We start from the raw sequence: 15,223 nt of genomic DNA on the forward strand, positions 1-15,223 counted from the left end.
GGCACTGGGAAACCAAACTAGGTGTTGTACGTAAACATAGAGTTGATGGAGCCTCGGAGATAAACATCTAATATTTAGGTGATGCTCCACTGCTTCCTCTGGGGTCATCTAAACCTAATACAGCTGTAAATAACAAATGCCGCTTTTCTTCTGGTTCTTTAAACAACTGCAGAGAAATATACTTTAAAAAGGCTATTATCATAAATTGTATACACAACTCAATCATTCCCAGGAAGAAAAATGAAATTTAACAAAGGAAGCTCCACACTTGTATCTTTGCTATAATTTCATTTCAAGAAATTTTTTGCTATTCCCATGGATTCAGACTGCTTGGGAAGTGATAGGAAAATGAGATGCTTCTGTGCTAGGGATGTGGGGAATATATGCCCACTGACTGCAAGTCCAGTAAATAGCAGCCAACTGCTCAGAATGGAAGATGCTCTTAGAATTTGATATATAAAGTCCTAAAAATACATCTTAAACCTAGGGCAAGAAAATGGGTTGCTTTTCCTACACCCCCAATCCTGTGTTTCTCAGTTTGAATGAACCCATGGCTGCCTGGCCTGTATGTCTATGGACAAACAGGGCATGGTTTCAGCTTTAAAGAAGAGGAAGAGCAGGCTGATGAGCTTGTGCCAGGACTGGAAAAACTATGTATGCGAACACTGAAGAGGGCAGAATACCTGGGTGTGAGGACAGAGGTTATTTTGGCATGGCAAGGATTCTCAAAGTGCTGACTCCCCAGTCTCCTTCCAGCTTTATTACATCACTAAACTGGAAGGCCTGTGTGGTGCACTGGCAGAAAGCACTTCATTTTGGCCAAGCATTAAAAACAGGTCCAAACCTGACATGCTTGGAGTATCTAGAATGGAGAAAGGTGGGTTGGATGATAGCTATAATTAGATGCCTTTATAGTTGACTGAACAGGCATGCCCCCAAAGTGGATCACACATTCATTCATCAAACACTCATTCCGTTTCTATTATGTACGATGGGGACCTCAATTGTTCAATGTCAGCGTGAAGCAAATGGTATGCCAGAACTCTATTTTTAGTTCTGTTCTATTCAATACTAATACAGTGTTTTGGTTATCATATTTCAAAGTAACAGAAGGCAGGAAGGGATATATGTTGTGATTAAGATTCAAATATATCTTAAGAAGCTGGAAGTGATGGTACAGAACCAGGAAAATTAAGATCAATAAGAATAAATGTAAATGCCCGCCCTTGGTTTCAACAGCTCAATTAGCCTAGTAGCAGGGTTGAAGAGATCTGGCTTAATAATGGTTTCAATGAAAGAGCCCAGGAAGTTTTTGTTTGACTATACACTCATATGAACAACCGTTTGGTAGGGTTCTTAAAAAGTGTAGTAATTATAAGCTTCATTTAAAAAAATATAATGTTCAGGCTGGGTTCAGTGGCTCACACCTGTAATCCCAGAACTTTGGGAGCCCAGGAGCTCAAGGCCAGCCTGGACAACATATCGAGATCCTGTCTCTACAAAAAATAAAATAAATTAGCTAGGCATGGTGGTTCACACCTGTGGTCCTAGCTACCCAGGAGGCTAAGGCAGGAGGATCGCTTGAGCCCAGGAGGTTGGGGCTGCCGTGAGCCATGATTGCTCCACTCCACTCCAGCCTGGGTGATAAAGCAAGACCCTGTCGCAAGAAAAGAGAAAGAAAACAGTGTTCAGAATAAGGGAATAAATACCGCAACCATAGATGGCAGGGGTAAAGCCACAGTTGAAATCCTGCTGCTGCAAAGGCACGTGGGAAGGATGGGGCATGTCTGGGGGGAGTGATCAGTGGCGCAAGAGGTCTGGAGGCAAGCAGGTGAGTAACAGCTGAGACAACTGGGAATGCGTGCCCTGGGGAAGGACAGAAAAAGCTGCAGCATTAGGAAGCAATGAGAATGGTTAAAAATGGACTGGGCTACCTCATGAGTCAGGGATCTCTGGGTCACCCCAAGGGTCAGGATAGAAACTCAGGGATATGAGATTTGTATTTGAATAAACACTTACACCGGAAAAAAAAAGAAACTCAGGGATATGGGGTAGGGGTCCCTGCCCTGGCTGGTGTTCGAGCTACTTACTCTACATTTTTTTGCCATAGGAACATTCTGGGACTGTGAATCTACTCTGTGTCAAGATGGCTGGCTTGTCATCCCGGCCTACTGTCACAGTTTCTTCTTGATGTGTCCTCAGTGGAAACTGACTATTGACCTTCTCTTCCATGTCTATCTAGCGTGGAGCTTCATGGGGCAGGCCTGGTCCAAAATGAGGAGGCTCCTGAAGGGGACTGGAGGCCCTGTCTGGGGACATCCAGGCCAGAAACCACCAGAGAGGCGAGCTGGTACCTGGGACAACTTTTTAGAAGATGCTGTCTGAGAGCCTCACCCCAACGCGCTCGGGTTTCCCTTCTCGGCTCTGCACCCCTGGGACATGGGATCTTGCTCTTCACAGAAGTGTGGTGAGTGAGAAGAGAAAAAGCAAGAAATGAAAGCTCGTAATCCAAGCTAGAAGGAGTCCACACGAGGGCCTAAGGACATAAAAAATAGATAAATTTATGTATCTTAATTTTAATCATGAATAAGGAAGGACAGTGGGTTGAATGGTAGATCCCTAAAGTTATGCCCACTCAGAACCTGGGAATGGCTTTATTTGGAAAAAGGGTCTTTGCAGATGTAATTATGGATTTGGAAATGAGATCATGCTGGATGGTCCAGGTGGGCCCTCAATTCAAAGACAAATGTCCTTATAAGAGAAAGGCAGAGAAAGATGTGAGATGTACAGAGGCGAAGGCCCTGTGGAGGCAGAGGCAGAGAGACTGGAATGACGCAGTCCCAAGCCAAGGATCACCCGAAGCTACTAGAAGCAGGAAGAAGCAAGGAAAGATTCTCCCCTAGAGCCTTTGAAGGGAACATGGCCCCACCAGCACGTTAATTTTAGACTTCAAGCCTCCAGGAGTGTTAGAGAATACTTTTCTGTTGTTTTAAGCCACCATATGTTTTGGTAATTTATTATGGCAGCCCTAAGAAACTAATCCAAATATCTTCCATTTATTGATTATTTATTATTATACATGCCAAGAACCTTACTTAAATATCTCATTTACTCTTCATAACAAAGTTGTGAGGTTTGTATTATTATCTCCATTTTCCAGATGAGGACACTGAGGCTTTCTCAAGGCCACATAGTCAGAGGTAGAACTAGCACTGGAAATCACTTTCTTCGTCTACCCAACCATGATGCGGGTTACACTCACATCCTGGCTATGGTGATGGTAGCCTCACAGCAAATATGCCTATTTATTTTTCATGTAGAAAAGGGACAGAATGCACAGGAATAAGTAGGGGAAAAGATGTCTAGGGTACCTCTGCACCACATTGACACTAATCAACGACTGCAGCTGGTAAGACGTTCAGTAAGGAAGAGACTGATCACTGACCAAGGAAGAGAGGTCAGGATGTTTGTATTTCCCAGGCAAGCGAGCAGGGGACCTCAGGCCCAGCAGCCAAGTTCAAGACCACCCACCCAGTTGTGATCCAGGCCACAGGAGTGGTAAGACTGCAGAAGGAGCCTCCGGCACAGGTCGGACATGAGGAACTGAGAGCACTAACACGCTTTTGAAACAAGCTCTCTCCCTCTAGTGTCACAAGAAGCAAGTTCAAGCCTGCAACCTGGCACAGGCTCCCCTGAGTCCGTGGCAGCCAGCAGCACACACCACATTTTCCTTTTCTTTGAGGCAAGACCTTCCTGGGGGTGGTTGGGTGGGGGGAATCTGCCACTACCACTGCCAGCTGGGATTAGAGTGGGTCAAGGAAAGGCAGGAGAAAAGCGGCCCCACTACTTATATTATCAGCACCACGAATAGTAGTGTTTTTTTGACTCTATGCATCTATGGATTTTTTTGGCAATGGATACGACTATACTTGAAGCAATGATTAAAAAATTTAAATCCACCCAAAATAATAGTCTTATTCGGGTGGTCGCTGGCTTGGGTAGCTCTGCGTCCAGCGTAGAGTTGTTCTTCGATTAAGGGCCTTGAAGGGGAGACTGGAAAGAATTCCTCAAGGTGCACAGCTCCACTGGCTGCCATTCTGCTGACCTTGTCTGCTTGGCACGTCATTAAATTGCTGTCTCCCTTATCCCTAAGTGGGGCTGAGTGATTTGCTACTACCTGTCCACATAATGGAGGGCCAGGCTTCATCAATTCTTAGATTCCTGGCTTCTACCGTTGCTATTCATAGTGAGCAGATGACAGTTCTGGGGGTGCAGTTAGTGAGCTCTGCCACCCCTGGAAACAGCAGGACATCGGCCATGTGGCTGGGGTACCCCTGTGTGGCTCATGGCACATGTCCGTGAGTGCTGGAGGATCGGCCTGGATGAGGAAGGAGGAGGGGCGGGGCCATAGCTGGGCTGGACCAGCCCTAGAAGCCGGCTCACATGGAAAACGCGCTGCAGTGGCTGTATAGCCAGTGTCTCTGGCGGCCTGCCCATGCCGGAATTCCTGGAAAGGCTCAAGATGGAAAAATAACCATCTGGATCCAAGCTGGTCCCAAATGAATTGTCTGACAGAGGTTGAGTTAGAGCTTTTAAGAAAAGCTGGAAATGCCTTTCTGTCAAGACCTTTCCTGATTCAATACATAAGCAAATACTTTTTTGCTTTAAAGCGTAGTGCATTCCAGGTTAGCTACCTGGGGGCACCCACGTTTCTGTTTATCCACCACTCTGGTTGAAGGCTGGGAACAGTTACACAGATGCTTTCCACACTGCCTGGAGTTAGTGGTTCTCATCCCAGTCCAGACTCACTTGTTTCAAAGCGAGAGGAAGTGAGCCCTCTTCATTATCTTACTTCAGGTACTGATTCGAGAAGATGAAAAGTATTGGCCAAGGTAACACAGTTCGAACTGGGGTCAGGAGGATGAGAACCTGTCACTTTGACTCTCACTTGAATGTTTCTTACCACCACTGTGATAGATCTCACTACACGATGCACGAAGCATTCACATCCACTGTCCTATTTAGAATATCAAGATAAATATTAATATTATTATTACTAACAATGATGATATCAATAATATTCTACTACTATTACTACTAAGGACACATAGAATTGTAGTTAGAGTACCTACGGTGTAAGGTAGAGAACAGGTTAAACCTTGGCTTTACCCCAAACCGCCTACGTTATCCATTTTTTAAAATATAATTTTGGCTGGGCGTGGGGGCTCATGCCTGCAATCCCAGCACTTTAGGAGGCCGAGGCAGGCAGATTGCGAGGTCAGGAGATCAAGACCATCCTGGATAACACGGTGAAACCCTGTCTCTACTAAAAATACAAAAAATGAGCCAGGCGTGGTGGCGGGCGCCTGTAGTCCCAGCTACAACGGAGGCTAAGGCAGGAGAATCGCTTGAACCCAGGAGGCGGAGGTTGCAGTGAGCCAAGATCACACCACTGCACTCCAGCCTGGGCGACACAGCGAGACTCCATCTCAAAATAATAATAATAATTTTAATTTTACTTACAATTATACATGTGCCCCAGTTTAATGAGGCAAAAATTTCATTTCAACAATGTGTAAAGTTGTAATCTCTGCCTTTAAAATGGGGAAGAATTAACATGCACAGTGCCTACTATAACACACACTCAGTACATGGTTGCCATCGTAGTTATAATTCAATAAACATTTCCTCATGAATTCTCAGTGATTCCCCAACTTATCTGTTGCTCATCTCTCCTGGCCATGATGTAATCAACACAACACCTTCAAACTACCAATTCTTTCAAACATCTGTTTTTTCCTCACATCTGTGATAGAAAAAGAGGAAGTGATAGGTGTTTGGGAGTTCATTTTTTTCTTCACTTGGTAGATGGGATAATATTTGTAAGTGCCCAGTGTGCAGACCCCTATGTACACCAACAAGAGGGAAGGCAATTCAACACACAAGCAGAATAAACAGAAAGCTCAGACGCTAAACTCAAGGGTGGCATTTCCAGGGAAGGGTTAAGTGCAATGCCTCCGTGTTTCACTCTGCCTGCTTTTCCACAATACTTTTTGGATGAGTAATTCCCAAGACGCATGGTGGGGAAATGCAGAATCCTCCTTCCACATCCCGCAGGGAAGGCTGCCAGCTGTCTACCCGCACACACACTCACGAGCTTCACCACACAACATGATGCAAAGCGCCAGCAACCGCTCCAGGAGGCCTCGGCTGGATCCTGCCAGCCACCAGGGGGCTGGGTTTCCAGGACATTAGACAGCCCCAGTCTACAACAGAGAATATAAAACTCTCCATCAAGTCAGGAAAAAGGTCTTGCGGGAACTGAGGTACTCTGGGAGGGTCTTAAACTATTCATTGCCCTTGGTGTGGCTGAATGAAAGCAAAGCCAATGCCTCCAGATAATTCATAAACTAACCAGCTGTTCCTCCAGGTGTCACACATTGGCTTCCCTTCTATGGTGGTTTCGGTCACTGAGACACTGCACAATTCAATGCTCTCGACTGCAAAGACCCCAAGACCTCCTGGCACCCAGGCTCCCTAAGGCACAGCAGGCAGGACAAGTCACGATACTTACTTTGTGCAGGCTACAGCAATGCTTTACATATTAAGTAACAACCAGCATATAATCATCCCATTTCAAAGACAAGAACACTGAAGCTCAGAGTGTAAGTCACTTGCCTAAGATTACATGGCTAAAAAAGGGCAGAAACAACACACAAAAAATCCTAATATGAAAACTTGGGACCTAGTTCTTGGGCTGTGTAATGGGTCACTAGTGTGTAGTGAAGAATTTTTTTTCTTTTTTGAGATGGAGTCTCACTCTGTCACCAGGCTGTAGTGCAGTGGTGTGATCTTGGCTTACTGCAACCTCCGCCTCCTGGGTTCAAGCGATTCTCCTGCCTCAGCCTCCCAAGAAGCTGGGACTACAGGCAGACGCCACCATGCCCAGCTAATTTTTGTATTTTTAGTAGAGACAGGGTTTCACCATGTTGGCCAGGATGGTCTCAATCTCTTGACCTCGCGATCTGCCCGCCTAGGCCTCCCGAAGTGCCGGGATTACAGGTATGAGCCACCGCGCCTGACCATGAAGAATTTAACCTCACCCAAACTGAGGTCTGGCCTTTGACCCCACCTGTAGGGAGGTGATCTCTCGGCCTCTGGAATGTCCTGCCTCATAGGAGTATGTTTATTTGCCTGGGGAGATTGGCCACTGGATGGAGTAACAATGTGATTTATGATGGGGGCTTTGGGCCATGAGGTATACGTTCCAACCTCAGAGGAACTAATAATGAAAGATATTTGCCTGATCTCCAGGAGGGCCTAGGGACTAGAGGTCAGTCATGAGGACAGTAGCAACTGAGCTCCAATAAAAACTCTAGACGCTGAGGCTCACATGAGCTTCCCTGGTTGGCGATTCTCCAGGGGTACTGTCACACATCATGGCTGGGAGGAGGTAATGCTGTTCATGACTTCATGGGCAGAGGGCAACGAAAGCCCCATGTCTGGACCCCTCCAGACCTCTCCTATATGCCTCTTACCCTGGCTAAGTTTAACATGTGTCCTTTCCCTGTAATAACTATAACCATGAGTAGAACAGCTTTCAGTGAGTTCTGTGAGTCCTTTTACTGAATTATCAAAATGGAGGGTGGTCTGGGAAACCCCCTGAACTTGCAATTCGTGGTGCAGGCACTGCTCTCTCTAACATTGTAGTTGGTCACCTTCTTATAGCTAGTGATGGTTATACACTTAAATAGGCCAAGTAATAAAATATAACAACGTTGAAATAACATCCATCAGCGTTCAGTGATAAGAATGCCTTGTGAAACAATAATTAGGTTAATCTAAATTGGTGTACCCCAAAACTGTGGCCAGGGAACAGGCAGACGGGTGGTACAGAAAGGAACAGGGATATATACTACTCAGTGTAATGTCACCAGGGCCAAAGGCTCAGAGAAAGCCTCCCTGTGGAAATCTCCCCAATGGTACACACATGTAAGAAGCACTGAGTGGATCAATTTTGGGGGTACAGAGTTCAAAGTATTGGAGCAATGGGGGGAACACATCAGCTAACTTCCGGTGTCTTAATATCCTCAGCCCACTGAGTGAAATTGACTTACTAGAAATCTACCATGGTCATTGAATACTGAACATCTCAACAGACCAAATGGAGGAGTCGGCTCCCGCACTCGGCTCTCCAGATTTTGGGGACATACTTCCTCCAGAATACAGAGGAGGATGCACATGTACCTGGGACACTACTGGTTTCACTGTGTTTGTGATCATGCTGAATAATGGTGTATCAGTGGCAGCAGCTCTGGCTGAGAGACCAGAACCCTTGCAGCATTAGTACTAGGGCCATACTCTCTCACCTGCAGAATAAGAAATCAATGCTGACGGCACATCAGACTCACTCAGGGAGCTTTTAAAAACACCACCAATGTCCAGCTCTACCCCAGACCAACTGAATAAGAATCCCTAGATGTTGGGACCACCACTGGCATTTTAGGAAATGCACCAGGGGATTCTAATGTGCAGCCAGAGGTGAGAACCTCTGGTATAGAGGATTTTTTTTTTGGAGACAGAGTCTTGCTCTGTCCCCCAGGCTGGAATGCAGTGGTGTGATCTCGGCTCACTGCAAGCTCCGCCTCCCAGGTTCACACCATTCTCCTGCCTCAGCCTCCCAAGTAGCTGGGACTACAGGCACCCGCCACCATGCCCGACTAATTTTTTTGTATTTTTAGTAGAGATGGGGTTTCACCGTGTTAGCCAGGGTGGTCTTGATCTCCTGACCTCTTGATCTGCCTGCTTCGGACTCCTAAAGTGCTGGGATTACAGGCGTGAGCCACCGCACCCGGCCAGTATAGAGGATCTTTAAGCCCCCTAACTCCATCTGTCCTTGGCAGTATGTCTCAGTGATTTTTTTTTTTTTTTTGAGATGGAGTCTCGCTCTGTCACCCAGGCTGGTGTGCAATGGGTGCAGTCTCAGCTCACTGCACCTCCCAGGTTCAAGTGATTCTCCTGCCTCAGTCTCCCAAGTAGTTGGGATTACAGGTGCCTGCCACTACACTTGGCTATTTTATTTTTATTTTTATTTTTAGTAGAGATGGGGTTTTACCATGTTGGCCAGGCTGGTCTCGAACTCCTGACCTGAGGCAATCCACCTACCTTGGCCTCCCAAAGTGCTGGGATTACAGGCGTAAGCCACTGAGCCCGGCCTGTCTCAGTGATTTTAATTACAGCAGCCAACCCTTTTCCCCACTTTGCCAACACAAAAGTCATGTTCTAACCTCCTTTAATCATACTTAAAATTATATGCTATGTCCACAATGAGACATCACTTCACACTCATTAAGATGGACATTATATTCTTTAAAAAAAAAAAAAACAAAAACAAAAATGGAAAATAGCAAGTGTTGGTGGAGATGGGGAAACTAGAACCTATGTGCATCGTTGGTGGGAACGTAAAATGATGCAGCTGCATGAAAAACATTTTGGCAGTTCCTCAAAATGTTAAATATAGAATTACCATATGACTCAGCAATTCCACGTCTGGATATGTACCGCAAAGCACTGAAAGCAGGGACTTAGATATTCCACACCCGTGTTCATAGCAGCATTGCGCACACAAGCCAAAAGGTGTCAACAACCCCAATGATCATCAACAGATGAATAAACTTTAAAAATGTGGTATATCCTTATGATGGGCTATTATTCATCCCCCTCTCCTTACAAAGGAATGACATTCTGTTACATGCTATGACATTAATAAATTTTCAAACATTATGCTAAGTGAAAGAAGCCAGACACAAAAGAACAATATCATGTGATTCCCCTTCTATGAGGAATCTAGAATAGTCAAATTTGGAGAGAGCGTAGAACAGGTGTTAGCAGGAGCTGGGAAGAGGGGGCAATGGGAGTTGTTTAACGAGTCCAGAATTTCAGTTTGGTATGATGGACACATTCTGGAGAGAGATGGTGGTGATGGTTGAACAAGAATGTGCCACTTAACTGTACACGTAAAAATGATGGTAAATTTCATATTATGCATATTTTGTCACCAGTCAAAAATGTTAAAAAAAAAATAAGCATGTCATGGCCGGGCGCAGTGGTTCATGCCTGTAATCCCAGCACTTTGGGAGGCTGAGGCAGGCAGATCACCAGGTCAGGAGATCAAGATCATCCTGGCTAACACGGTGAAACCCCATCTCTACTAAAAAATAGAAAAAATTAGCCAGGCGTGGTGGCAGGCACCTGTAGTCCCAGCTACTTGAGAGGCTGAGGCAGGAGAATGGTGTGAACCCGGGAGGCGGGCTTGCAGTGAGCTGAGATCGCGCCACAGCACTTCAGCCTGGGCGACAGAGCGAGACTCTGTCTCAAATAAATAAATAAGTAAATAAATAAATAAGTATGTCATGATCTTAAAATTTTGTGAACAAACTGCATTTCTGTTTTGAAACCACACAGCGCCCCGCTCCCTCATCTGCTTGGAGCTACAAGGATCTCTGAGATACCTGCTGGCATTAGCCTGTATTCCAGGACTGGAGGTCAGGGCATCCTTCAGCCCTTAAAGCTGTACAGCCTTTCTCACATCTGCAAAGGGGACTGTGAGCTGTAAAAAGTGAAGCAGCAGTATCTTAGTGTCATTGTTCTATCATGTCATTGCTCACTGAAGACTGAAAGCTGGCTGATATCCCTGTATGCCTCTTCTCTCCTGATTCTGTCACCAGGTTATGTCAGTTCCACCCTCTGAATCAGGGGCTGGAAAACCTTGATGATGGGCGGCCACCTAGTAAATTGTGTGGCTTTGCGGGCCGTACACCTCTGTGGCAATTACTCAGCTCTACCTCCGCAGGCTGAAAGCAACCACAGATAATTCGTAACCAGTGGCTGTGGGTGGCTGTGTCCTGATCAAGTCTCAAATACAACTGCTGCAGGCCTCTGGGTATGTGTTCCCTCTGCTCTGTTAGAGTACTTTCCACACCAGCCACCGCTCCTCCGCAAGGCACCATCACCTGTTTTCTAATGCAGTGGTTCTTATACTTGAGCGTGCGCATCACATTCACCTGGAGTTCCCAGATGCTGCTGATGCTGCTGATCCAAGAACCACACTTCCAGAAGCACTGGCCTCACCCATCTCTCCTTCAATGTCACCTCCTTAAGGCTCTCCCAACTCCAACCCCATACCCTCTGCCTCTCTTCTGTGCCTCCTTAGCACCCTGCTCCATCATTCTCATCCACACACTGTTCAGGAACCATTTCCTCGACTATCCTCCAAGGCTCCAATTAGGCTAACACCAGCCATCCCCGCATGCCTTCACCATGGTGGGCGTGACGGTTAATAATGAGTGTCAACCTGATTGGATTGAAGGACGCAAAGTATTATCCTTGGTTGTCTCTGTCAGGGTGTTGCCAAAGGAGATTAATGTTTGGGTCACGGACTGGGAGACGAAAACCCACCCTCATTCTGGGTGGGCACAATCTAATCAGCTGCCAGCGAGGCTAGAATGAAAGCAGGCAGAAGAACGTAGAAGGACTAGATTGGCTGAGTCTTCCCGCCTTCATCTTTCTCCCGTGCTGGATGCTTCCTGCCCTTGGACATCCGACTTGAAGTTCTTCAGCTTTTGGACTCTTGGACCTACACTAGTGGTTGGCCAGGGCTCTTGGGCCTTTGGCCGCAGGCTGAAGGCTGCACTGTCGGCTTCCCTACTTTTGAGGTTTTGGGACTCAGACTGGTCAACCACTGGCTTCCTTGCTCCTCGGCTTGCAGGTGGCCTATTGTGGGACTTGACCTTTTGATCATGTGAGTAAATACTCCTTAATAAACTCCCCTTCATAGATACATCTATCCTATTAGTCCTGTCTGTCTAGAGAACCCTGACTAATACAGTGGGTCCCCTAACTGCTACTTCCTTAGGCAATCATTCCTAAGCTCTCAGCAAAGCCACTTCGGGCTGCTGAAATCCTTGTTTTCACGTGTCTTCGTCATTAGACCGTAAACTCCAATGCTGCTTAGAGACTGAAGTTCACAACCCCTTGGGTTTCTAGGGTGCTGTCCGTCCTTGATTGGTTACTGTTCTTATCCTGTGTCCATCTCTTGCAGTTTGTCTTCCTTACAAGCTGGTTATTAAAAGGCAAAGGATTTCTGGATCATTTTCTAGATTTTGGATGTGATGATAAAAAACTGAACTCCTGACAGAGGGTCATAAAATAATGTGTATCTGCAAAGAATCTGCCCCTAGAGATTCCATTTCTAACATACTTTCTCACGTGAGATTATTAACTCCTGTTACTTCCTGGGTCAGGAAGTACAAGTATAATATATTGTGTGAGATGTTAAAGACACGTGCTATATGGGAAGGCCTCTAAACATTCACATCCAATTATCCAAAACTAATTACAGATTGTCTTAGGCTCAATCTCAAGGAAACACTTCGGTAGTCTCTGGATTTACTGGAAGAGGTGTGTATTTACAAAGACAACAATTTTGTTGAAACCAGCCTAAATCAATCGTAGGAAGGACAAGGAGATCAGCTGTACACATTGGCCAAGATAAGAATTCTCTCTGCAATAAATGTTTGTTTTAAAATTAGGGGTATGACTCACACTCGGTGAATGGGTGGCTGAGTTCTGACCCTCAAAAGATGAATGGTTCATTTTGAAAAGCCCAGCAAGTGGGAAGCCTACTTTCTACCTCCACTGACTTCAGAATGAGGCTGCAGTGTAGTGGAGCCCAAGATGACCCCGAGTTGTTTCCAATCACCAGCAAGGTGGACAATGGGATGACTCGCTACCTGCAGCTGTTTTCAATAAAAAAGCTGAGTAATTACAGCAGCCTCTCCTGGGGCTCACATGCGGCCCAGCACAAAGCCAATGGAACATTAAGGACAGTGAATGAGCTGCCAGAAACCCTTCAGCATTGGGCTGCCAAGCTGCTCCCCCTAGCTCAGAGTCATTAACTTAATCAGGTATTCATTCAATTAAAAAAACTGACACTCCCTGGATGTAGGCAACACCCTCTGAATGAGACACACTGTCAAATTGACTGCATCCGGCAGGAGATGTGAGGGCGGTTCTACATTCTTTTATTTATTTATTTATTTTGAGACAGAGTAGCCAGAGCTGGAGTGCAGTGACATGATCCTAGCTCACCGCAACCTCCGCCTCCTGGGTTCAAACGATTCTCGTGCCTAAGCCTCCTGAGTAGCTGGGATTACAGGCGCTGCCACCACGCCTGGCTAGTTTTTGTACTTTTTTTAGAGACAGGGTTACATCATGTTGGCCAGGCTGGTCTCAAACTCCTGACCTCAGGTGATCTGCCCGTCTCGGCCTCCCAAAGTGGGAGTGAGCCACCGCGCTCAGCCTATTTATTTTTAAATTTAGGGACCGGGAAGATGGGAATCCTCCTCTATGCAGCACTCCTTGGACATGCAGTGGAAGGGAGGTTATAGTGAGCAGCTGGTCACAGACTAAAGAGAAGAAACACCTTGCTCCCTCTTTGCATTTAGAGGCATAAACACTTGATAATATCGTTCCGACTCCTGAGCAGGAAGCACATGGTTGATTCAGTGTCGTGTGAGATCCAGCTACTGGCATTTGATAACTCGTGACTTTAGGAAAGTCTTTCAATTTTATCTCCCTCTCTTTTTTTTCTTTTTTTTGAGATGGAGTCTTGCTCTGTCACTCAGGCTGGAGTGCAGTGGCGCGATCTCGGCTCACTGCAAGCTCCGCCTCCCGGGTTCACGCCATTCTCCTGCCTCAGCCTCTCCGAGTAGCTGGGACTACAGGCACCCGCCACCACGCCCGGCTAATTTTTTGTATTTTTTAGTAGAGACGGGGTTTCACCGTGGTCTTGATCTCCTGACCTCGTGATCCACCCGCCTCGGCCTCCCAAAGTGCTGGGATTACAAGCGTGAGCCACCGCAGGGTCTCACTCTGTCACCCAGGCTGGAGTGCAGTAGTGAGAGGTGACAACGTGGTGGCAGTCCTCACAGCACTCGCTCGCTCTCGGCACCTCCTCTGCCTGGGCTCCCACTTTGGCGGCACTTGAGGAGCCCTTCAGCCCGCCACTGCACTGTGGGAGCCCCTTTCTGGGGCTGACCAAGGCCCCCGCCGGCTCCCTCAGCTTGCGGGGAGGTGTGGAGGGAGAGGCGCGGGCGGGAACCCGGGCTGCGCGCGGTGCTTGTGGGCCAGCGCGTGTTCCGGGTGGGCGTGGGCTCCTAGGCCCCGCACTCGGAGCAGCCGGCTGCCCCGCCCGCCCTGGGCAGTGAAGGGCTTAGCACCTGGGCGGGCAGGTACTGTGCTCAATTTCTCGCCCGGCCTTAGCTGCCTTCCCGCGGGGCAGGGCTGGGGACCTGCAGTCCGCCATGCCTGAGCCTCCCCCCACCGCCCCTCCGTGGGCTCCCCGACGAGCGCCGCCCCCTGCTCCATGGCGCCCAGTCCCATCGACCACCCAAGGGCTGAGGAGTGTGAGCGCAGAGCACAGGACTGGCAGGCAGCTCCACCTGCAGCCCTAGTGCAGGATCCACTGGGTGAAGCCAGCTGGGCTCCTGAGTTTGGTGGGGACTTGGAGAACCTTTATGTCTAGCTAAGGGATTATAAATACACCAGTCCGCACTCTGTATCTAGCTCAAGGTTTGTAGACACACCAATCAGCATCTTAAGTCTAGCTCAGTTTGTGAATGCAGCAATGGACACTCTATGTCTAGCTACTCTGGTGGGGACTTGGAGAACCTTTATGTCTAGCTAAGGGATTGTAAATACACCAATCGGCACTCTGTATCTAGCTCAAGGTTTGTAATTGTAAATACACCAATCGGCACTCTGTATCTAGCTCAAGGTTTGTAACACACCAATCAGCACCCTGTGTCTAGCTCACGGTTTGTGAATGCACTAATCAACACTCTGTATCTAACTAATCTAGTGGGGACTTGGAGAACCTTTGTGTCTAGCTCAGGGGTTGTAAACGCACCAATCAGCGCCCTGTCAAAACAGACCACTGGGCTCTCTGTAAAATAGACCAATCAGCAGGATGTGTGTGGGGCCAGATAAGAGAATAAAAGCAGGCTGCTGGAGCCAGCAGTGGCAACCTGCTGAGGTCCCTTTCCCCATTGCGGAAGCTATGTTCTTTTGCTCTTTGCAATATGTTTTGCTGCTGCTTGCTGTTTGGGTCCATGCTGCCTTTATAAGCTGTAACGCTCACTGGGAAGGTCTGCAGCTTCACTCC

The sequence above is a fragment of the Hylobates moloch genome, unplaced genomic scaffold, assembly GCF_009828535.3.
Source record: "Hylobates moloch isolate HMO894 unplaced genomic scaffold, HMol_V3 SCAFFOLD_20, whole genome shotgun sequence".
NCBI lineage: Eukaryota > Metazoa > Chordata > Mammalia > Primates > Hylobatidae > Hylobates > Hylobates moloch.